The 23295-nt window shown below is 37.7% G+C and overlaps 1 pseudogene; it reads right to left on the bottom strand.

Annotated features, from left to right (window-relative positions):
- LOC105518938 lies at window positions 1-22278 on the bottom strand (annotated as a pseudogene).
- Between the last annotated feature and the right edge of the window lie 1017 nt (window positions 22279-23295).

Genomic DNA, 23295 nt, shown 5'->3' with positions numbered 1-23295 from the left:
TCACTGAGTAATGGCAATATACTGCCCACTGATAGTTTGGTAAGCTGGAGCTTGTACCGTCACTGCAACAATAGCAGATGACACTGCTTTCTCATCTTCATTCTTTTCTTTAATTCCTGGCTTTCCAGGTGCATATGAGGATACACTATTCAATATTATCCTGTTGGAAATGCTCTTTGACAGTATCTGTCTTATCTGTTCAGAATCAGATATTCATGAATCACATTCCGTGAATCTTTAACCTTTACATTTATGAAGATGTGAGTTGCAGAAAAACATTCTTAAATTTTTGGTAGAATTCTTTTGGATCGCTCTTGATATAAGAAGTTCCCTGAATGACTCCAGCTCTGTGGAAACCATGTGGATCCTCCATGCATGATGCTACAAAAAAAATCACAGAAATTTGTCTTGATCATCCTTTTTGATTCTTACAGACTTCGTCCTTCCTACTAATGTGATTGTTTTATTAATAGGATTAGGGAAATGTAGTGTTCCCTGTGCCTGTTTCCCAAGTATATTTAGAAATAAATTACAGGTGAGGGAAGCGACTCACAAGGGAATTCCAAGTGGCTGGGAGTACAGAATACGTGAGTGAATAAATGTTGCTTCTCAGAATGGATTAAAAGGAAAAGTTGCAACTAATCTCTTTTCCACATTGTGATTATATTGCCCTCATTTTTCAGTTGTCTCTAGATTTTCTGCCTGTCTCCCACAAAGATACTTTCTTTCTTAATTTTTCAAGTAATAAAATACTGAATTTAAGCTCCCCCTAGAAAACAAGATCATGTGTGTTCCTAAAAGTTAGAAAGGTTAGAAGTATAAAATTCCACTCTGTATTAGGTGACTGTCCTCAGCCATTTTAAGGAAACCTCAGATGAATGTCAAGGATAGAAAATTAAATCCTAAAATATTATAGAAATGTGAGATAAATGTAAAAAAATATTCTGTTAAATGAAATTTTTTAAAAAGTGCCATTTATTTGGACTGAGCCCCAACAGACCAAATCAAAATGCAGCCATTCATGCTAAAGTTGTGTATCACTGAACTTTTAACTACATTGTTTACCTGACTTAGTAAAAAATCAGGATGGATACATAATAGCGAGATGCCAAAACAGGCCAGTTTTAGCTACCATGGTAAGGAAGTCCTCTATTCTTTCATCTTAGCAAGAAGAGTAACCTGATGTTAACCAATTCATTTGTTGTATTATTCTGTTTCTTTGTTGCTGTTTAAGTAACCTTACAAAAACAGGCTCTTGTGCCATACTCAGCATAGAAACTCTCTATTTTTGGATGAGTTATTTCCTGATTTTTGAATGACAGATAAAAGCCAATTTGATCATCCAGTTAAATTTGCAAAAATTTTGTCTTTTCCCCTCTTCAAATGTACAATGAGAAAACCCAAAGAGATATGAGAAAATCTGGCCCAAATCACACACACACACACACACACACACACACACAGACACATACATCAGGAGTTGAACTGAGAACAGAAATAACATTTTCTGATTTGAAGGCAGTAGAATTTTTATTGTCTAATAACAGTAACTTTATTTTACATAACCTTGAATTTTTGGTTACTAGCAATCAGTTGAAAGAAATCTCATAGGAGGACATTCCTCTCTGAGTCTGCAGCATCATCAGCTATAGTTAGTTGAAATGACAAATTATGCTGCCTAAATTGAGAACACAAGACAAGAACTCTATGTAATGTACTATTATGCATTTGCTTTATTTTACCACAAATAATTTTCCTTTCTTTTCTTTTCTTTTGAGACAGAGTCTTACTCTGTCACCCATGGTGAAGTGTAGTGGCACAATCTCAGCTCACTACATCCTGCAGCTTCTGGGTTCAAGCAAGTCTTCTGCCTCAGCGTCTTATGTAGCTGGGATTACCAGTGCCCACCATGTCTGGCTAATTTTCATAATTTTGGTAGAGACAGGGTTTCGCTATATAGGCCAGGCTTGTCTCGAACTCCTGACCTCAAGTTATCTGCCCACCTCAGCCTGCCAACATGTAAGTTTCTTTTTTTAACTACATGGGTTAACACATCTCAGTTCGTTCCTGGTCTCATATTCCTTGATGTGACCTTTATGCTATGACTTTCCCAGAATTTCATCATAGACTATGATCTCTTCTCATTTTGTCTACTCTTCCTTTTACAATTTCATCTCATCTCTCTGGTTTAAACTACACACATGCTATGTCTCCATATTGGTTTTTAATTTTATTTCTAGGAAGAATTTAACTTCTGCCCTCAAAAATGTGACAAGGCAAATGGATCAATACCTTCTTCAGAAGGTGAGAAGGAATCTTAGGTTTCTGATATAACTGACAATATTCCCCGTAGTCTCTTACCTTAATTTTATTTCTCAAGTTTAGGAATGTCCCAGGTGATAATAATTGAAATAGAAGTTATCAAAACAGAAGAATGTAATAAATTTTTGCTTTAATGACTGAGAAAATTTACCAAACTATATCTTAAATGTCCTTAGTGGCTAATACCACCTGAATGTACAGGTAAATCTGTGCTAAGTAAGATTAGCTATACAATTTTCTTTGAATAAATGACAAACAAAATTGGTAACAAGGTAATATTGAGAGTGTAATGGCTGCTGCTTATGGAAATTTTAGTGTCAATAGAGAATACTCAGGAACTTTAGGTGGAAACAGAAAGGAAAATTGAGTTGAAAGCCCAGAAGGTAAAATTCTACAATCTGAGATCATTTGAAGAGACACAAATCATCAGAAGGTGATAGACTTTTCCTGTTACCTAGTAAAGTGCTGCAAAAAATGTGTGAGAGGAGAAGAGAGAAAGTTAACTAAGAAGTCTAGGTAGTACAGACAGAAAGAATAGGAAGTGTTGCTGATAACTATTTTCATAATTTGGATGATCACCTTGATTTCGTCATCAATTTAAGAGATTAAAAGACACATCAAGGCCGGGCGCGGTGGCTCAAGCCTGCAATCCCAGCACTTTGGGAGGCCGGACGGGCGGATCACAAGGTCAGGAGATCGAGACCATCCTGGCTACACGGTGAAACCCCGTCTCTACTAAAAAATACAAAAAACTAGCCGGGCGTGGTGGCCGGCGCCTGTAGTCCCAGCTACTCGGGAGGCTGAGGCAGGAGAATGGCGTAAACCCGGGAGGCGGAGCTTGCAGTGAGCTGAGATCCGGCCACTGCACTCCAGCCCGGGCGACAGAGCGAGACTCCGTCTGAAAAAAAAAAAAAAAAAAAAGGCACATCAGGTCCTTCTTGCCATGTGAGCCTTAGTTAGCCAGTAGCTGAATGGGGAAACACTAGACACCTCGACAGCACTGAAAAGCAGAGTTTACTGATTCCTGAGTACTCATTCCCGGTTCTAACTAAAAGCAACTCTTCAGTAAAGGATCACCCGGTTTTCATTGAACACAAGCTCCCAGTATTTCTTCTGCTGTGTCTGTCATTTAATTTTCTTTTTTCTCCTAAATCAAAGAAAAAAAGAAAAAGAAAAGGCCAGACACGATGGCACATGCTTCTAATCCCATTGCTTTGGGCAGTTGAGGTAGAAGTGTTGTTTGAGTTCATGACTTCAAGACCACCATGGGCAACATAACAAGACCTTGTTTCTAGCAAAAAATAAATAAATAAACAAACAAATAAATAAATAAATAATAACGTGAAATAAAGGTAATAAAAATAAACATTTTAGTGTGTCTTCCGCATTTCCAGCTACATCTGGCGGTTCGATGTGCTGCATGCCTAAGCTTGAAGGAATGGGATGGAAACAGATGTACTGTGGAAAGCACCAGGTCATTTCCTTACATTCAGGTCCTCTTGCTCAGGAAGTTTTTTCAGTTTTCTTGCTGAACAGGAGATGGCAACAAATTTCACTTTCTTGCACATAGAGATGAAATCTAGTTGTTGAAAGTATCAGTCTGTTTTGTTTTTTTTTTTGGTTACCCCCTCTATTTAGATAAGCAGATGAGAAAAACATAGCCCCCATTTATTTAAAATTGGGATCTTTATTAGAGTAGATTAGCCTGTGTCCTAACTGAACCCATGAGAGGTTTTCGCTGATACTGAGTATCTGTGAGAAATGTACTCTCAGTTTTCTGAGACTGAATACATTACAGATGATACAAATTCTTTACATATTAGTCATAACTGATCTCATGTTTATAATCCAAGATATTTTCTTTCCTTTTTTGTTTTAACATAGTTTTCTCAATTTATTATAAAAATATGCACCCTCTTTCATCTGTATTACTCTTTATAACGCAAATGTGTTTTGTGTATTTCTACCATAAATGAGATGGACATCATTTTATTCTTAGGGAGTAGCTTAATATGTATGTCAATTTAACTCCTGACAATCTCCATCATTGTAAGTCTTATTTTATATTTTGTTATCATTAGGAATCTTCATATTTTACTGGCACATGTTGGCCATCCCTGAGAAAATTTCAAAATCAACCTTATAGAATAAAAATAAGATACAATTGTTTCAAATATATAAATAATATATAAAGTTCATTAGCATATGCATCTGGACACTAATCTACTTCTTACATTTTTTGACATTATCCTTTAATATTTTGTATCATATTATGCTACCCATATTTTGGGAAAATTTCTTAATGCTATTACAGAAAAAGACTTGTTTATATTAATCATTTTGTTCTTATGTAAGGAGAATATTAGGAACTTCATATATCCAGAGCACAACAATCCATGTCTAGAACAAAGCAGGCATTTTTGTAAACATATATTCATATACAACTTTTTTTGTTTTGTTTTGTCTTGTTTTGTTTTTGTTTTTGTTTCTTTGAGACGATATCTCATTCTGTCACCCAGGCTGGAGTGTTGTAGTGCCATCATAGCTTACTTTAGCCTTAAACTCCTGGGCTGAAGGGGTCCTCCCACCTCAGCCTTGTGAGTAGCTAAGATTACAGGTGTGAGCCACCACGTATGGCTTATATATACATATGTATTTTGTAGAGATGTGGTGTTGCTATGCTGCCCAGGCTGGTCTCAAACCTCAAGCAATCTTCCTGCCATGACTTTCCAAAGAGCTGGGATCACAGGCATGAGCCATCATGCCAAGCCATAATAAACTTTAAATTGTATTTTTGTGTAAACAATTGAAATGCAGTGATGAAGGATGCTATTAAGGTTATGAAAAAAATGGCTGTGAGCCTACATGAGCCTAAATGTAAAAGATTACATAAACTCCATTCTATTGACAAGATGAGATGCAAAGTCATCTCCAGAGAAAGAAAGAGAAGATGGATTCGGCTTGTTGTTGCAGTAAAGTTGTAAATTTTTCAGTGATGAGATGAACTGAAAGTGGTAAACTATGTGATAAATATTATTTTATTAATAACATTTTAATATTGACAGCAGATATTTATTTAGTATTTACTCTGTGTTAAGTATTATAATAAACTCTTTAGTGGCATGATGTGACCTGACTTTCACCGCTGGTCATTGGAATGTTGGTCTATTACCTGCGCCATTTCATGGGAGATGTGACAAACTGCAAAATGAAGAGCACAGATGTGGGAGACTAGTTGCCTTAGTTCAAATCACTTGACTTTCCCACAGTTCAGGTTTTTCATTGTAAATATTGGATTATAGAGGTTTTTATATTTGAAGCATTTAAAACACATTCATATGCGTACCACATGATAAGTTCTCAATAAATGTAAGCTCCGTAAGCTCTTATCACTATGATTGATAAATGACAACACTTTGACAAAGTGAGTTTAGGTCAATGCAGGGCAGGTGATCCTCAAAATGGGGCTTAGCCTTTGAGGGTCCTTGACTTTGACCAGGGAAGGATTCAAGGGCAAGCCAAAGGTAGAGGTAAACAGCTTTATTGAAGCAGCAGTGTTCCAGCTCTGGTGATGTTACAGCTTTGTGTCTGCTCCCGCAGAGCAGGGCTACCATGGCAGTTTTGCAGACATGGTTACACCTACTTTTAATAGCATGCAGATTAAGGGGTTTATACAGAAATTTCTAGAGAAAGAGTAATAACATTTGGGTTGTTGAGTCATTGCCATGCAATGGGTGATAACTCCTGGATGTTGCCATGGCAGTGGTAACCTGACATGGTACATTAGTGGGCGTGTCTTATGGAAAGCTGCTTCTGCCTGGTCCCTGTTTTTGCTAATACTCAATTTGGTCTGTGTTCTGAGCCCTACCTCGAGAGTCAAGTTTAGCCTCCTGCCTTGAGACTTGTTCAAGGCCCCACAGCAACACTCATTCCCAGTTATGGAAGACAGTGATGTTGACCAAGCTTTAGGTTTTCTTTTTCTATTAACAAGCATTTGTTAATTTCCACAATATACTCAAGAAGTATGTTTGATAGTGGAAACACACTAGTAAATGTGTAATTAACTGTGGCAGAATAATAATTTAAAAAAACCAAGGGGATATTACATGATGGTGAAATAAGAATAGAAAGTAGGGAGTACATGTCTGCATTTTCTTCTTCTATCCTCCCATCTCTTCTCTTATGGCCTGGGGGATGACCTCACATTAAATTAAAATGAAACAAACTGCCAGGCATGGTGGCCAGCTCCTATATTCCTGAGTACTCCGTAGGCTGAGGAAGGAGCATCCCTTGAGCCCAGGAGTATGAATTCAGACTGGGGAACATAGTGAGACTCTGTCTCTATTTTAAAAAATTATGTCTATCTCTCTATATTTATACACACACATATATAATAACATAAAATAAATAATGCACAACTGCCATGACTTTATCACACACCCACACATTAAGTTTCTGTGCTAATACACCCTCTATACTCCCTGCATCCCAACACATGTATAAAACTTTCTAAAAAGATGAAAAACAAGCTTCTAGAATTTAATTAGTTTTCACATCAACCTAAAATCCTAAGAAATGCAAACCATTGAATTAATGCTCCTATCTTTAGCAGCAAAGCTTTCAAGTCTCTTATGCATTTTTAATTATTCAAATATTTGTTACATTTCCATTATATTCTAGACATTGTATTGCCTGATTAAATGTTATTATTTCCTGGAGTATTGCAGTAATTAAAAATGACATTTCTTTAAGTTTTAGATTTTACACTATTATAAAAGAAAAGCACCAGTGGGCTTGTGTTATAGTGTGCTCTTTTAGCTTAGCTGTCCACAGGTGGCTTGTGTTAACCAGCTCCATTAGACCCTCTGCCTTATTGCAAGGACAGAGGGTTTTGTGTATCCTGGGGTTTTTGCCTTAGTGTACCAGAAAACTTGGATCATATGTGAGCTTGGAGAATGAGTAAAAGGTTTTATTGATTGGTGAAAATAGCTTTCAGTAGATAAATGGGGCGCCAGAAGGGGGATGGAGTGGGAAGGTGGTCTTCCCCTGGAGTAAAGCCTCTTAGCAGCAGGGCTCACCTCCAACTGCTCTCAGCTGAATTCCATGTCATTCTACCATTAATGGCTGCTGGCTTCTGCTAGGGCCTGTCAGTGTGCTCTTCTTCTTTAGTGCCAAGCTTCCCTAGAGGCTTACAGTCTTCTAACACTGCACAGTTTGTTTGATCTATTTTTCAGAACGTCAACTGATTATATATATGTGTGTGTGTATATATATATATACACACATACACACATACACACACACACACATATATATGTATACACACACACATATATATACACACACACATACATATATGTAAACAAAAAGTCATCAACACTTTCTCACTTCTAAAACACTTTCCCCTTCTCTCTCCTGCTGCTTCCTCTGGTGACTTTCCCACCATCCAGGAAACAACACTTTATCTTTCATCTATTCTGGATTTGGAGGTATAAAGAAAATCAGAAACTGAGATGCTTGTTTTCTTTCAATCCTTTTTTGTGTGTTTATTTATTTATTGATGTTTGCTTCTTCTCCCTTTTTTTCCAATGCTTTCTTTGCATCTGTCCGGTAATAATACCATGAGTATGGCAACATAATAGATGGCTACATAAGGTGGGGGAGCAAAAGTAGATCCAGGAAAAAGTAATATTAATATGTTAATCATGTATGCCTTCGCTTCAGTAGATACTGTTTGATATTTGTGGAAACTGAAAGGACACCTGCTAAAATCCAGGTACACACACACCTGTGTAATATGTCTCCAAACAACTGTAAAAAAATATATAGAAAGGCTTTGTGCTTTCTACAAGATGAATCTTCCACTAAGTTCAGTGTGAGATCTGGAGGCAGTTTCTGAAAATATTATTTTCCTGCCATATTCCCTCTGGAAAGCATTTTATTTTTCTTCTCTAATGAAAAACCTAGTCTATGATATTGTTATGAATTAATGTCCTGGTGAAGTCTGAGTCTTGAAGACATTTTTTATACAAGTGAAGGGAGAAAAGGCCCAGAGAGTCTATTTTCTGCAGTAACCATGAGGAACATACTCAATCATCTTCCCTAGGCCCTATTACAAAATGAGTTGATGGAAAATAATATTTAGATTCCTGAAACTCCCAATCTTGCCATGTCTCCAAATTGACCTAATGTAAATGAATCCCTCAGTATTTTATAAATGTTCAGAAAGCCAGAATATATTATTGATTTTAGATGGGGAATATTTATGAGGACTGTTACCTTGGCCATTCCACAAAGTTTTGTTGCTGGTGGATAAAGTAAGAGGGACCTTCGTTCTGGTAAAATCCCTTGGAGGGGCTCTACCCTCCACACAAAGTAGCATTAGCTATAGAAATGTGTTTCTGGAAACACATCATGGAAATAAAGGGAAGAAAGCATTTCAGGAAAGAGGAAAATCCCCTGTGCCCGTGACTGTTCCACATCCTGATACCCCATGGTCAGTCAGAACATGGAGTAGCTCCACATCTGGTTTATGGGACATTTCCTTCAGCTCCTCATACATTCCATTTAAAATCTCCCTCTTATGGGCCATTCTGGCACTGCTCTTATTGAGTTGCTAAAAAATGTCTTCACGCTCCTTTTGAAGCCTCTCCAAATAATGTTGCTGTTCTTCATGGAGAAATGCAGGCATCTTCTGATATTCAGCTCTGATTGCTTCTGTCTTTAAATTCATATAATCCTGCAGTTTCAATGGGTTAGGCAAAAACAAAACCTATTTATTCATCTTCTATTGAATCTCACTGATTCCTCTGTCTCTTGAACATCCCTTATTTTGACCCTCAGTCTTGCCAATTCTCAGACTACACAAAATTTTACTCCTTTTTTCTTTTCTGCACGAAGATCAACCGACATAGATGGATCTAACCAAATGCATTCACTTTATTCGTGATAAAGTGTTTTTCCTAAGATAGTCATAAAGAAGAAAAACAAATTGGATTCTTCTTTTTCAACTCATATTTATGGAAAATAAGACAGTTCCTGCTTAATAGTTAGGCTCTAGAGCTATATTGACTAGAACAGAAATAATTAGTTTCATTTCTGAAATTTGGGACAAGTTATTTAAACTCATATGTGTGAAATAACTTCAGATGAGCATGCTCATCTCATGCATTTCACCAAGCAAAACCTATGCTAATAAGGCTTCATGTATGATCTGGCCTTCTTTGTCTCTCTAATCTCATTTCTTTCCATTCTTCTTTATACTCGCTTTAATATGAAACATAGACTTCTGTGTGGTTCCTCAGCCCTCAAAATAAACACAAACCCAATATTACTGCACATGCTGTTTCCTTCACCTCAAATTCTCTCTCCCTCTCTTTCTCTCTCTAAGTATACACACACACAAGCGCGCGCGCGCACACACACACACACACACACACACACACACACACTTGTGTTTGCTTTCCTCTTCAAGACTTTGTCTCATTGTGAATTTTTCATTGAGGCATTTTCTGACCATCCTGTTTAAAACTCAAACCGTCACCTCCACTCCCTGTCCTCTGTTCTCTTTTTCTGAGACCTTGGTGTTTCAAATGAGCTAAGGATTCTTCATTTGAAATTGTCCAGTTGGAAGTCCTCTATGACAGAGTTCCCTCACTTGTGATTCAGAAATCCATGCACAGTCTCCTTTTAAAAAACACTGTTTGGGTTTATGAAAAGTTGTGTTCCACAAATACACTTTTAACTCTTCCCTCGATTTTTTCTGGACCACCAAAGCACTGTTCATCTGCCAAGAAACACGGGTATTGACAATCACCTTAGAGGGAAAATCCTCCCTTATGCAGGCATTTTCCTGACCCTGAACAACTGTTACTGTTTATTCACCCAAAAAATGTCTGTTCATTCTTCAAGACTCACCCAAACAGATTTGATTTTTGATTCTATATGCCTAATAGATAGATATTTATGGCAGTTATCATGCTGTACTGGGATTATTGCTTTACTATTGTGTCTGTTACTTCTACTAGATTTTGAAGTCTTGTTGAAAGAACTTCTCCTTTATTCTATCTCTGCCTCCACTCTCATGACCTGACCTGGATTTTACCATTACAGAAAACTACCAAACCTCTGTAATTACAAAGTCAAGAATCTTGCTTTATAATCAATGTTTCCTTTCTTTTTAGATTGGTTTTTCTGTATCTCAGTTTAAATCTGTCTGATTACCTTTGAACCAGAGTTTATTACTCTCTGTAGTTCTTGCAATTTGGGGACCTCATCTTTTTTCACCCATCTCTTATGTCAGATCTTCTAGTGCATAATTTCAGAAACTTAGTGTGAAAGGTAAGAAGACAGAGTGCAGGGGATCACGCCTGTAATATCAACCCTTCGGGAATTGCAGTGAGACGATTTCATGATTCAAGAAGTATGTTGTGGCGAGCACCTGTAGTCCCAGCTACTGGGGAGGCTGAGGTGGGAGGATTGCTGGAGCGCAGATATTGAGGCTCTGGTTAACCGGGATGCCCATCTCTGCCATCTCTGTACTCCAGCCTGGACGACAGAGGGAGACCCTGACTCAAAGCAAACAAACAAACAAAAAAGTAACAATATGAAATATCTTACTAATATTTGTAACATTAATCATGTTGAAACATATTGGATATATTTGGTTAAAAGATTGTATTAAAATTAATTTCAGCTGTTTCTAATTGTTTCATAATGTCACTATAAAATGTATTCCCACTATGCAGCCATAAAAAGTTAGTAGGTCATGTCTTTTGCAGGGACAGGGATGGAGCTGGAGGCTATTATCTTTACAAACTCACACAGGAACAGAAAACCAAATAGCGCATGTTCTCACTTATAAGTGGGAGCTAAATGATGAGAACATATGGACACATGGAGGGGAACAACACACACTGGAACCTATAGGAGGGTAGGGGGTGAGAAGAGGGAGAGGATCAGGAAAAATAACTAATGGGTGCTAGGCTTGAGACCTGGTTGATAAAATAATCTATACAAAAAACCCTGATGACACAAGATTACCTATGTGACAAACCTGCGCATGTATGACTATACTTAAAATAAAGGTTTAAAAAAGTATTTTCTTCTCTCTCCTTTACAGTTTCTCTGCAAATGCATGAATTAAAGAAAAGCAATGAATATATTTTTCATGGGATAGCATTTAAGATACATAGAAACAAAACTTCTGAGATTTAATTAAAACAATGTTAAGAAGAAAACGTATAGCATTAGATTCATCTGTTATTTACAAATAAAGATCTATCCCAAAGAACCAGATAAATAAAAGTAAATTCAGGCCAAAATATAAAAATAAATAAAAATTTCAAAATTGCAGAATATTGATTAAAAAGCACATAATATATAAAATCAACGAAGTCAAAAGTAGGCTTTATTTATTTATTTATTTAGAGATAGAGTCTCACTCTGTCATTCAGGCTGGAGTACACTGGTGTGATCTCTGTTCCCTGCAATCTCTGCCACCCGGGTTCAAGTGATTCTCCTTCCTTAGCCTCCCAAGTAGCTGGGATTACAAGCACGTGCCATCACAGTAGGCTAATTTTTGTATTTTTAGTAGAGCTGGGGTTTCGCCATGTTGGCCAGGTTGCTCTCAAACTCCTGACCTCAAGTAATCCACCCACCTTGGCTTCCCAAAGTACTGGGATTATAGGCGTAACCCACCACGCCCACCAAAAGTAAGCTCTTTAAACAGAAACATTAAATTGATAAATTTTTAGTGAGACTCAATTTAAAAATGGAGAAGGGGAGTTCAAATAAAAAATAAATAGGCAAACAGGTCATCCAGAAATTAATATGTTAATAAGAAGGTGTTAAGGCCACTTTTATGTGCATACACTTGATGATTAAGATGAGATGAGAAATTTCCTTGAAAAACATATCTGACAAAAACTGACAGAAGAAACCATAGACAAATCTAAGAGACTATTTAGATTCTAAAAATTTACCCTATTATTAAAAAAACAAAACTACTCCCAAAGAAAAAGCCAGTGATCTTTTTCAGTGAAATTTTCAAAACATTCAAGAAAGAAATCACACACTTTTAGACAAACCCTTCTAGAGAACAGAAAAAAGCAGTAATACTTCTCAACTCATAACTTTGCTTTTCTGTCGGGTTTTTCTTTTTCTTTTTGTAAACAGCTTCCCTCTCTGTTGCCCAAGCTGAAGTGCAATGACAAGATCATAGTTCACTGAAGCCCGAAACTTCCAGGTTCAAATGATCCTCCTGTCTTGGTCTCCCAAAGTGCTGGGATGACAGGCTCTAGCTGCTGTGCCAAGCTCCAACTTATCACTTTGATATTCAATCCTGCTAAGTGTGTTACAAGAAATGAAAATTGCAGTACAGACTCTAAAATAAATATAGGTGCAACAATTCAAAAAAGTTAGCTAGCTAATTAAATCTTGTGAGAGAGAAACTCATTTCATCTCCAAGTGGAGCTTATTCTAGAAAGGTTGACTAATGTATCATCAGAAGTTGAAATAAAGTAATCACCACATGAACAGGATGAAATGCATATCATTGTTCCTGTAAAAAGAGGAAGGAAACATTTGATACAATGAAATGGTCATTTATGAGTTTAAAAGTACTCTAGCATGGATGGCAGAGCTGTCTTGAAAAAAAAAAGTGAGAGTAAAATTAAAAATGTATTTAAAACATTATCAAAAGCATCAAATACATGGAAATAAATGTAACCAAAATGCATATCTCTAATGAAAGATGAACCCAGGGAGTCCCGGAGAGCAGAGAGCTTTTATGAGTTTAAAAGTACTCTAGCATGGATGGCAGAGCTGTCTTGAAAAAAAAAAGTGAGAGTAAAATTAAAAATGTATTTAAAACATTGTCAAAAGCATCAAATACATGGAAATAAATGTAACCAAAATGCATATCTCTAATGAAAGATGAACCCAGGGAGTCCCGGAGAGCAGAGAGCTTTCTGCATGGGGAGCTCAGGCCTTCTCCTCCGGCAGGCATTACTAGGAAGGGGACGTGACCCAACTCTCTCTCAACACTGCCAAATTGGAGATTAATTTCAACATGTGATTTCGCAGGGACAAGTCAAACCATAGAATATGCGATGGTTTAAATGATGACAGTCTCCATCATTTTAAGTCTTATTTTCTCCTTCCCTATCACTTTATTGTTCTGTTGTTTACACTGAAGACCCAGGTGAAGTTTCAACATCAGCACTATCCAATAAAGTTTTGCTGTAGTTAATTCAAACCTAAAAGTAATGGTATTTTTTCTTAGATTGTGAATCTGGGATTCAATCTATTTCTTGATTTTGTTTTGGCAAAATCAAATTTGGCAGTGTTGAGAGGTAGGGCCTACTGGGAGGTGATTAATGCCTTTGTGTTGTTGGAGTAAGATGCGGTGGTGAATTTTAGCTTCAGCAGGAATGGGTTTGTTCATGAGTGAGCAAGTTGTTAAAAAGAGTCTGTCCTTTAGAATTTGCTCTCCACTATGTTAGCTACATTTTGGGAAACTTAAATGCAAGAATATTTCTTAATATTAACTCTTTTATTTGTTAACATATTGGTTTATTAGTTACACAAGTATTATACACTATGTTCTAAGCATTGCATTAGAAAGTGAGAATATAGCAGCAAATAAGAAAAATCCTGGCCTTACCATCTTAGAATTTATAGTCTAGTAGTAATTAGTATCTACAAATTGAATGAGAGTTCGTTGGATATTATGAAGAAGATAACATAATATGCTTAGAGTGTGTCATAATAATAACTGTCTGGTCTACAGAGGGTGGGAGGAATTCCCTAAAAGGCTTTGTTTGAGGTTTTCTGGCAAGTAATGAGTGATTAGGAATTAGAGACATAATCTGTCAGGTACTCAGATCTACCCACTTAGATCACATTTCAAGAGAAAACTAAGCACTCTAGTTAGTTTAGTAAGCTGAGATAGTTAGCACTTTATTCTTCTACCCCAACCTGTTTTAAATATGTGAGCAAAACACATTGTTTACAATGTGAATATGCCTTGAATAAGTTATATAAAATGAAACAAACAAGACACAGAGAGCCACATATTGTATCGTTTGATTTGTATGAAATGTCTATAATACACAAGTCCACAAAGATCTAAAGTACATAAAGGGTTGCCAGCTGGGTCGGGGGGTGGTGGAAAGTGTAAAGAATAAAGAGTAGGCTGGGTGTGGTGGCTCACGCCTGTAATCTCAGCACATTGGGAGGCCGAGGCGGGCGGATCACCTGAGGTTAGGAGTTCAAGACCGGCCTGACCATCATGGAGAAATCCCGTCTCTACCAAAAAAAGTCAAAATTAGCCAGGCGTGGTGGCACAGACCTGTAAAATATTCTCAAACACATGAAATCAGGATTCATTTCTCACAGATAATCCTTTCATTGAACCTATTAAGCTAAAAGCCAGATCTCCTAATCTATGGGCGCTTATTTAAAGACACTTGACAGGCATCACTGAACAAAGAGAAAGTTGAGTCCTGAGTGTGTGTGCACCTGGGTGATCGGGAAAAATGTCAAAACCAGAACACATGGGCTCAGTCCTTTGTACTTCATTTGCCCAGTGTCCTCACACAGCCTCATTAAGTCTCTCATTTCTTTGTGGCTCCACTATGAACTGGCAGGGGTGTCTGTCTCACATACTCTAAGGATAGCTGTGAGCCACCATGGCTCTCCAAACCAAGACTAGGAGCCACAGCAAGGTTTAGGAGCCTAGCGGAGCAGTCTGTGGTGTCATGTGATGTATTCTGGGAGCTGAAAAGCAGCATTGTGCCACAACTCAACAAATTGAGGATGACGTACAGGAAGGTCCAAATGGCTAAAGCCCAAGTCCTAGATTGTGAATCCCTTAGCTGAGACCTTCAGTCATTTTCTGCTGTCTTTTGAGGCAGGCTGGAGAGCTCCAGACAGTGGGACTTGAGATCTGTGACTGTTGTATGTCATGATCATGGCATCTTAGAACCCTGAGTGTGAGAAGCAGATGAACTCTCCATCTCAGGTGATACGCAAATGTGTCCTTTTTCTAATTGATCTTCTATTGCAAATGTTAGAAGTTTCAAAGGACTTTTAAAAGGCTTTTGCTGGCACTTTCACCCGTTGCTATCTTAAATTTGGGTTCTCTCTCAATGATTGGCTCTTTTCTTTTTCTTTGCCTCTTCCTAAATTTCTATTCTTTCCCTTATTCCCATTTCCTTGCCTTTCTCCTGGCTGGGCTGCCTTACAGTTTATCTGTCTTGTTGCTGTTACTTTGTTCAAATAAATTTTAACCCTTGTGCAAGGTTCTCATCCAATTATTAAATGTAGGTACAGGATACACACACACACACACACACAATTACTGTGTATATACAAATACTATATTATATAAATGTATGCATAACACACCCATGCACCCAACACCCACACACATGGCTTTGAGAAAGGCACTTTGTTCTAGGAATGAGGCTTGTAAGCAGTGAGTTTGGGAATCAAATCCAGGCACTTGAGCTTCAAGACATTGCTCTTAACCATGATACCATGTTACTCTCCGCTGGCTTTTTCAGAGTAGGTACTAATACACAGTAGAAGCCTCATGCCAATTCCGGGAAATGTAAGCACTCAAGAATTATTTTGAAATATGCGGGAAATGTTGCTTGTTGTCTTCTTTATCAGTATCCCTTGTTCTCTACAACTTTGCTTTTCCTCACCAAGGGTTACTTTTCTGACAAATTTATGCATGCATTCCATTAAAGAAAGAGAGTTTTACTTTGTGTCAGACACTGATAGAAACTCTCTTTCTCCATATATGCCTGAACTTGACTGTCCTCTTTCTGCTCCCATTAGTTAACTCCAAATACCGTTTACCCTTTTAAATGTCATAAAGGTGTGATTGACCAGTTCCAAGGGCATCAACTTTTGCTTTCTCCTCCTCCCTTAGAATCCTGCATCTGCACTGCTGGTCTCAGACAAAACAGGCAACCCCTATTTCCCATTCTGGGATATTTTAATGACCAACTTTTCTTATGTTGTGAATTTGAAGGGCAAGGACAGATCATTGGAATACGGATAGACAGGGACCTGTGTTCTGAGAACTGGGCCAGAAGACTGACAGAGGCACAGAAGAATTTCAGAGTGATTCTGGCAGGCATCATGGTTCAGTAAGGGCCAGAGGAGTGGAACATATGGGCACAGGGTGAGAGGCCTGTGACAGGACACAGCCTATCTCTTTTGCAGCAGAATGTTAATAGACATTAGATTTTTGTAAAGAAAGGACATCTCTCTGAGTCAGCATCAAAAACCTCCACGATCTGGAAGAATGAAGAGTCACAGGACCTAGCCTCACCTTCCCTTTTGAGTACGAGAGTCTACAAGGCAGTGAGAATGGAAAAGCTTTTATCTGAGGTTAAAGCCAATGTCTCTCTCTTTAGTCCACACTTACTGGTAAGGTCCAGGGGATGACTCAGCTACAGGTTTCTGAACTTCTGACTTTTGAGGGAAAGACTTTGTCACACTCTATGCTGAAGGTATTCTATATACTATGAACCCCAGTCAGTGGCTTTTAACATCAAGAAATCTTGGGAAGTAGAAGGCATTCAGAAGGCTTACATGAGTAGTTTGCAGCCACATATAGACATCAGAAGGGGGTTCCTGACAAGGATACACTGCCCTTTTATATCCTACTGTCCTAGAATTACCGTGTCTGTCTCTAGTCATCTTGAAGGAGATGGACCACCCCTTCCACCCCTCTACTTCAGTATCGGGTGCATCTTCCTCAGTGATTTTGCTATGTTGTGTTCATAATGAGTGTCCAGTTGATACCAAATCTTGAAGAAAATTTCCAAAAGAATATTTACCTGGTCAATTGTCAATTGTCCTTTTACAGGAATCTGGAACTTGAATGGTGTTTCTATAAGGGGCTCGTTGGATCTCATGTTTTACAGGACCCTGAGTCTCTGGATATAGTCCTCAATGTCCACTTCTTAGAAAGAGTAGGTGTAGTAGGCTATATTCCTCCTCCATTCTCCCTAAAAAGTGCTAAAATATATATTCCATCCCCCATTGGCTTTCCATGATGTAACTTCAAGACTGCTACTGCTGTGTGTGTTCTAGTCCCTTTACTTTGTGTAGGGTTGTGACTACAGCTGATGTTTTACTCTGTAGCATAATGGTAGTATAGACTTCTCCTGACTCTATGGGAGTCTTCACTGTGGAAAATTATCTACCATGCTGTGAGCAAGGCCAAGCCACTACCTGGAGAGGCCGTTTGAATATATTCTAGGTAACAGCCCCAACCAAGGAACCCCAGACATCAGCCAGGATCATCTGCTGGACTGGAAGTAGAATGTTTGTTTCCATTATTTAATCAGTGATTATGAAAATGACCATTTGGTGGGTAGACAGACTCAGTGGACTCACTATAAACTGGGTTTTCATTAGAACTGGATTTTGTTTTGTTTTGTTTTCTGTTTTTTGGTACAGTTTAATTTATTTTTCTATTTTTGTATTTATTTGTTTTCCCTGATACTAATATGTTCCCACTGTAACACCAGGTGATGGTTATGTCTCAGGTCTCTAGTTTATCAATGAGAATTCACAATCTGTGTGAATTGGAAGTATAAACACATTTTTAAGGAGACAGTCTGCTCATCTGTCTTCTTTTCCCTGGGTGATGCTGTTTGCTTTATTAAACAGCTACAGAATTCCATGTGGGTTATACCCTTTTGGCTCTTGCTCAGGCATTGCTAGAAACTTCTCAGAGAAGCAATAGGCTATACCATTTAGCCTATGTCTGTAGATGGATATTCTATCTAGGTTTTTGTAAGTGTGATCTGGTGTTCACACAATGATAAAATCACCTAATAATGTGTTTCTCAGAAGGTATTTTTGTCACCACAGGACACATGACTGTTAAATTTCTATTCTTGCCCAAAGATTCAGTGAAAACTTCTGTGTAAAATACATTTTTCCCCCTAAAGTGATGATGTGTAGAATTTACTGTATTAATAGGAGGGAAGTTTCACACTTACAAGTGCATTGTACAAAATCCTGTCTGTCCATGATGTGCAAATTTTGTTCCTGCATGAGATCATTAAGTTGGAATCACACACCCACATATTTCCAGAATTCCTTCCAATCAATTCACAAACACTTGAAAATCACAATACATATTTTAGGTAATGGGCCATAAGAGATTATTTTAATTGTAAGAAAAAGTACAAAGCTGTTTTGCATTTTACACATTTTCCATTTAATAGCAATAAAATGAACTGACACTAAAGTAGAAAAAAGCCTGAACAGTATGATTTCTTTGTATCAACAGTGAAGGGCTCCCTTGTATATGGAGTTCCCAAACAGTCAGGTCTCTTAATCCTGATCATCTGTGGCCAGTGTACAAGAAAGCCTGACAGGAAAATTTAAGGAGCCAGCCGGGTAACTCCATATGAGGGAACTCTTGGTGACATTCAAAAAACTCACACTTCTACCTTTAAAATCAAGAAACACACCAACCCGGCCCAGAGGTTTCTCTATATAGTGAGGAAACATTGGGGAAGTGGTCAAGAGACTAAAATGATTATCCATCTTCACACATAAAAGAAGAAATATGTCCTTAGATGTAACCATTGTGCTATTCTTCCTTATCCAGGAGTCCTTACAGACTCCCAGAGCCCAGTCCCAAGAACTGTCCACATCCAGCTCCTAGTAGTGTTTCCCAGAGGAGAAGACCCAGGCTCCCCATGCAGCAAAATAGTCAGATCTGTCGGAATTCAAAGATCCACATCTAAACATCAAACTTCTCACATCCTCAAACAGCCTGATATTGTGATTATTTCCCAATTGAAGGAAATTTCCACTGTAGAAAAAAGAGAATGTTCCAGTAAAAATCAGTTTATAAATTCTTATGTTCATATAAGATAGAGATTCTCACTATCAAGATTAGAAAGAAACTTCTGTCTGGAAAAATGTTGGAATCAAAGGGTGTTAGGGTATCTGCACAAGTAAATGGCTAAACTACAATGATCACAATTTCTATAAACTCAAAAAGTATAATGGGGAGGAAGGTCATGTCTATGTCTAGCTAGCGAACTTTCATAACAACTGAAAAACTGGAAGCTCTTGCACTGCAGCCAAGCCCATAGCAATAAAATTAACCTCCATTGCCTCTTCTCTGTCAGGGCAGAGCAGGAGGCTGGGGACATGAGATGAGGTGGGGAACATTCTTAGACCCAAATAAAAAAGTTATCACTTCACCAGAAATATTATAATCTGCCGCTTAAGGTAGCAGATTCATACTTAAAGAGAAAATCTCAGTTTCCCTTCTGAAAAGTGCAAATTCCTTGCAAGAATTATCTGACTTTCATGTCAGATTCAGGCACAGACTTCTTTTATCTGCTGGATTTATCATGATCTATCCTGGAGTTCTATCTAAGGCCTCAGCAACCACCAAATCACGTTTCTATGGTTCACAGATTCTCAGTTTTTGCATTGTTATATGTTATATGTCAGCTAATACAAAGTAGCTCAAGGGGCATCCTCCATTCTTACCTGGAGCAGCTCCACATCTGGTTTATGACACATTTTCATTAGTTCCTAATACGTTTCTTTCAAGTGTTTACTCTTTTGATCCATGTTGACCCAACTTCTCTGGAGTTGCTGAAAAATCTCTTGGTACTCCTTGTTCAATCTCTCTAGATGTTGTTTTTCTTCCCTATGGAGAACTGGATGCAGCTTCCTATACTCATTCTTGATCATCTGTGCCCGTAAAACCACATCACCCTGTAGGGACATGGATTTTGTAGGTTACATACCCAGGCCTACTTCCGCCTCACAGAACGCACAAATTCATCCTCCTCATTCCTTCTTTTATTTTCCATCATTTACAAACAGTCTGATGAGCTAAGCAAGATCTTCCTTTAAAATTTATGTAATTCATCAATTCCCAAACACCTGTAAAATAGCACTTTAGATTTAAATGTTTAAATATATGTCCTCTCACATCTGAAATACCATTAGAAAACAACTAAAATGTATGATTGTTAAATTGTCATCAATAATATATATAATCTTTGTTACTCAATTAGTTTGTAGTATCAAATCTTTGTACTCCACAGCCTAAACAATCACTCTTAGTAGAAATGTTGTTAGTATATTATAATCAGGATCAGAAGCCGTCACACAAAAAGGATCTTAGTAAAAAATTTAACCCCCATCTCTCAAACTGACTACTTCTTTGCTGTCACCTATCTTCTCTCAAAAGCCATAGGCTCTGTATTGTCCTGCCATTCTAAGAACATGAATCTCAATTCCATTGTGCTTCTCCTCTCAAAATTGACATATTTATTTTCTCACTCCCTTGTCCTTTTTTGGCCCTTCTCCTCAGCTTTTCGTCATGTTACATTTTCTTCTACTTAAACTGGCATCATCTGGGTCCTTTGCTATCAGATTTCACCAGCACAGGCACATTTCTTAAATTACTGTTCCCACCTGATTTCTTCCCCCTGGATAACATCATATTCGCCATTAAATACATTTATTTTTCAATTATATACTATGTAATTAATATTACATAATTCATCTTATTCAGAAAACTCTGCCTGAAATACTTATTAATTTTAAGCACATACTGGCCCTTCAGAATTTATATTTATTTTTTACTTATCTGAAAAACATTTCCAGAAAACCTGAATAAGCGTTATATTGAACAGTCTGGTTGTTTTCCAGCCTACGACTAAACACATGACAAAATCTGGCATGTGAGAATTTTAACTCAAGTTGCTAATATAAATGTTGTCAGCATGCCTGTCTCAAGCTGATCGTGAGGACTCAGTCTCAAACTTACTCTCCAGAGGAAGGCTGTTCTTCTCTCCTCATTTAGATTTCTCTGATTTTTTTTGAATCTTTTTCCATAAAATCCTCATTTGATTTAAGAGCTTCTCCTGCAAAAGAATTATGAGGTTGAACAACAGAAAGTCAAATACCATAGATTCCACACTCTGAGTGGTATACACAGGCAAGGGATGTAATATATAAATACATTAAAGAGGCAAAAAAAAAATTTCACTGCTCGTCCTCAATTGATATTTTTCAATTCTGAGGTTTCAGAATGTAGAACAGTTTAGGGAACTGAAGAGTGAAGATTTCCTGTAACCTGGCTAATGTTCAGTGAAACATCCTGCTTCAGAACCCACGCTAGGCCCCTGATTTTGTAGTGTGCTATTCCCATACTCGCTTGTCCAGTAATATTAAATAGATTTCCAAAATATGTTTCTTTGCACTTGTAGTTTTGGTTGCTTTTCAATGCCTTTAGCATTGAACTGTAGAGTCAATAATAAGGACATTTACTTATTCACCCTCTGTTTGGGTGCAAGCTCTTTGAAGGAAGGTAGAATTGCATACTTTATTCAAAATTTCATCACTGGTACCTAGAACAGCACCTGGCACTCAGTAAAGAATGGAGTAATCACCACGATGATTCTCATCGTCCTTCTAATCTCTTTACCTCTGGCACCCTCCAGCTTTGAGGTGATCACAGAGCCATCTCTTACCTGGTGTTCCTCAGCTGCCCCTTCAATGGGATGGTGTTTGTGAGCCCCATGCTCCTGAGAGTTGGAGCACAGCAAACAGAGCAGACTCTTTCCACGTCACAGAGCATCTTCTTTCCTTCCCTGTGGGTCCCACATATTTGCTTCTAGAGCTCAGGAATTGCCAGAGATTGGCTTTTCTCACAATGGTCACTAAATTATTCAGAAGAATATTGGTTTAGAAGTCCTTGTTCTGTGATAGTTCTCTGCATGAAGGGCAGTTAGTAGGACTTCGGGCTTCTTCCCAGGAAAGGCAGAGACAGGGCCTACAGAAGCTGTGCCCACAGCAGACGGTGACAGGGTCTACCAGGTAGTTTGAACAGATGACTCAGGTAAATTCCTTCTGGAAGGCATGTGAGAAGTCTGAGTCCATTTTCCTAAGGAAAGAAAACCACAAGAATTTAATCTTCTACCCTGGAGAGACAAAGATGCAAGCAAAGTTTGAATCAGGTTGTGATTGAATAATATCCTTTTTTTTTTTTTTTTTCTAGAGAAGAATAGGCTTTAATTTGCAATGACAGAAATAGGAAAAATAGAAAACCAAGGCACTAAGAGATATCGACTTCTGTAGACAAACATGCCTGTTCTCCAATCAACACACGGCTCGCTTTCCAAACTCTACTTTCCTGCATAGAAAAATGTCAGATTTTCTGAGGTGTTAGTGTCCACCAAATTGCTTGGGCTTCAAGGGTTTCATCAACCTGTAAACTCAAGGGTTGAGTCTTGAATTGTCTGAAAATCAATAACACTCTTAATTGCCTGTGATTGATTTAGAGAAGGCAAGTTAACTAAGCTCTTCTACTCTCACTTTTTTATTTAACTGTAACAACCTTCCATCGTGACTTTTCTAGAAGGACCCTGCTTGAAAATGTTAGAGCAGTACTCATACTTAGACCAAAATCAGAAAAAGCTAGCCTTTGCTCTTCAAGGTAAAACAGACAAACTGAGGTAAAGGCACTTCTCCAAGTTAAAACAAACAATCATTGTTTTTCTAGGCTGCTATATTAATTTAATCAACAAAAACGTTCTGGAATGTTTACTATTCCCGGACTGTCTGAGAATTTGAGAATACACTGGTTAACATATCAACCTCCTTAAATTACCTCCAAAAGACAGGTAATTAAAATTACAAAAAGACTGATAAACTATAGAAGAGTACACAAAGGATACAAATATTTTTTAAGTTCTTTGGAAACATTATCATTACTCTTTCACACAGTCAGAAAAATAGTAAGTATTATGCAATACTAATAGACAGTAGACAGTAAGTCAGAGTTTTAAATGTATGTTTTGAAAAAAAAAAAAAATAGAAGAGAAAAGAAAGAAGAAAGAAAACCTAAGCCAGATAAGGTGGCTCAAGCCTATAATCCCAGTATTTGGGGAGGCCAAA

Source organism: Colobus angolensis, unplaced genomic scaffold (assembly GCF_000951035.1).
Source record: "Colobus angolensis palliatus isolate OR3802 unplaced genomic scaffold, Cang.pa_1.0 Scaffold332, whole genome shotgun sequence".
In the NCBI taxonomy this organism is placed as follows: Eukaryota; Metazoa; Chordata; class Mammalia; order Primates; family Cercopithecidae; genus Colobus; species Colobus angolensis.
Note: the sequence above shows the minus strand (reverse complement) of the source record. Positions and strands in the feature narration are given on the sequence as shown.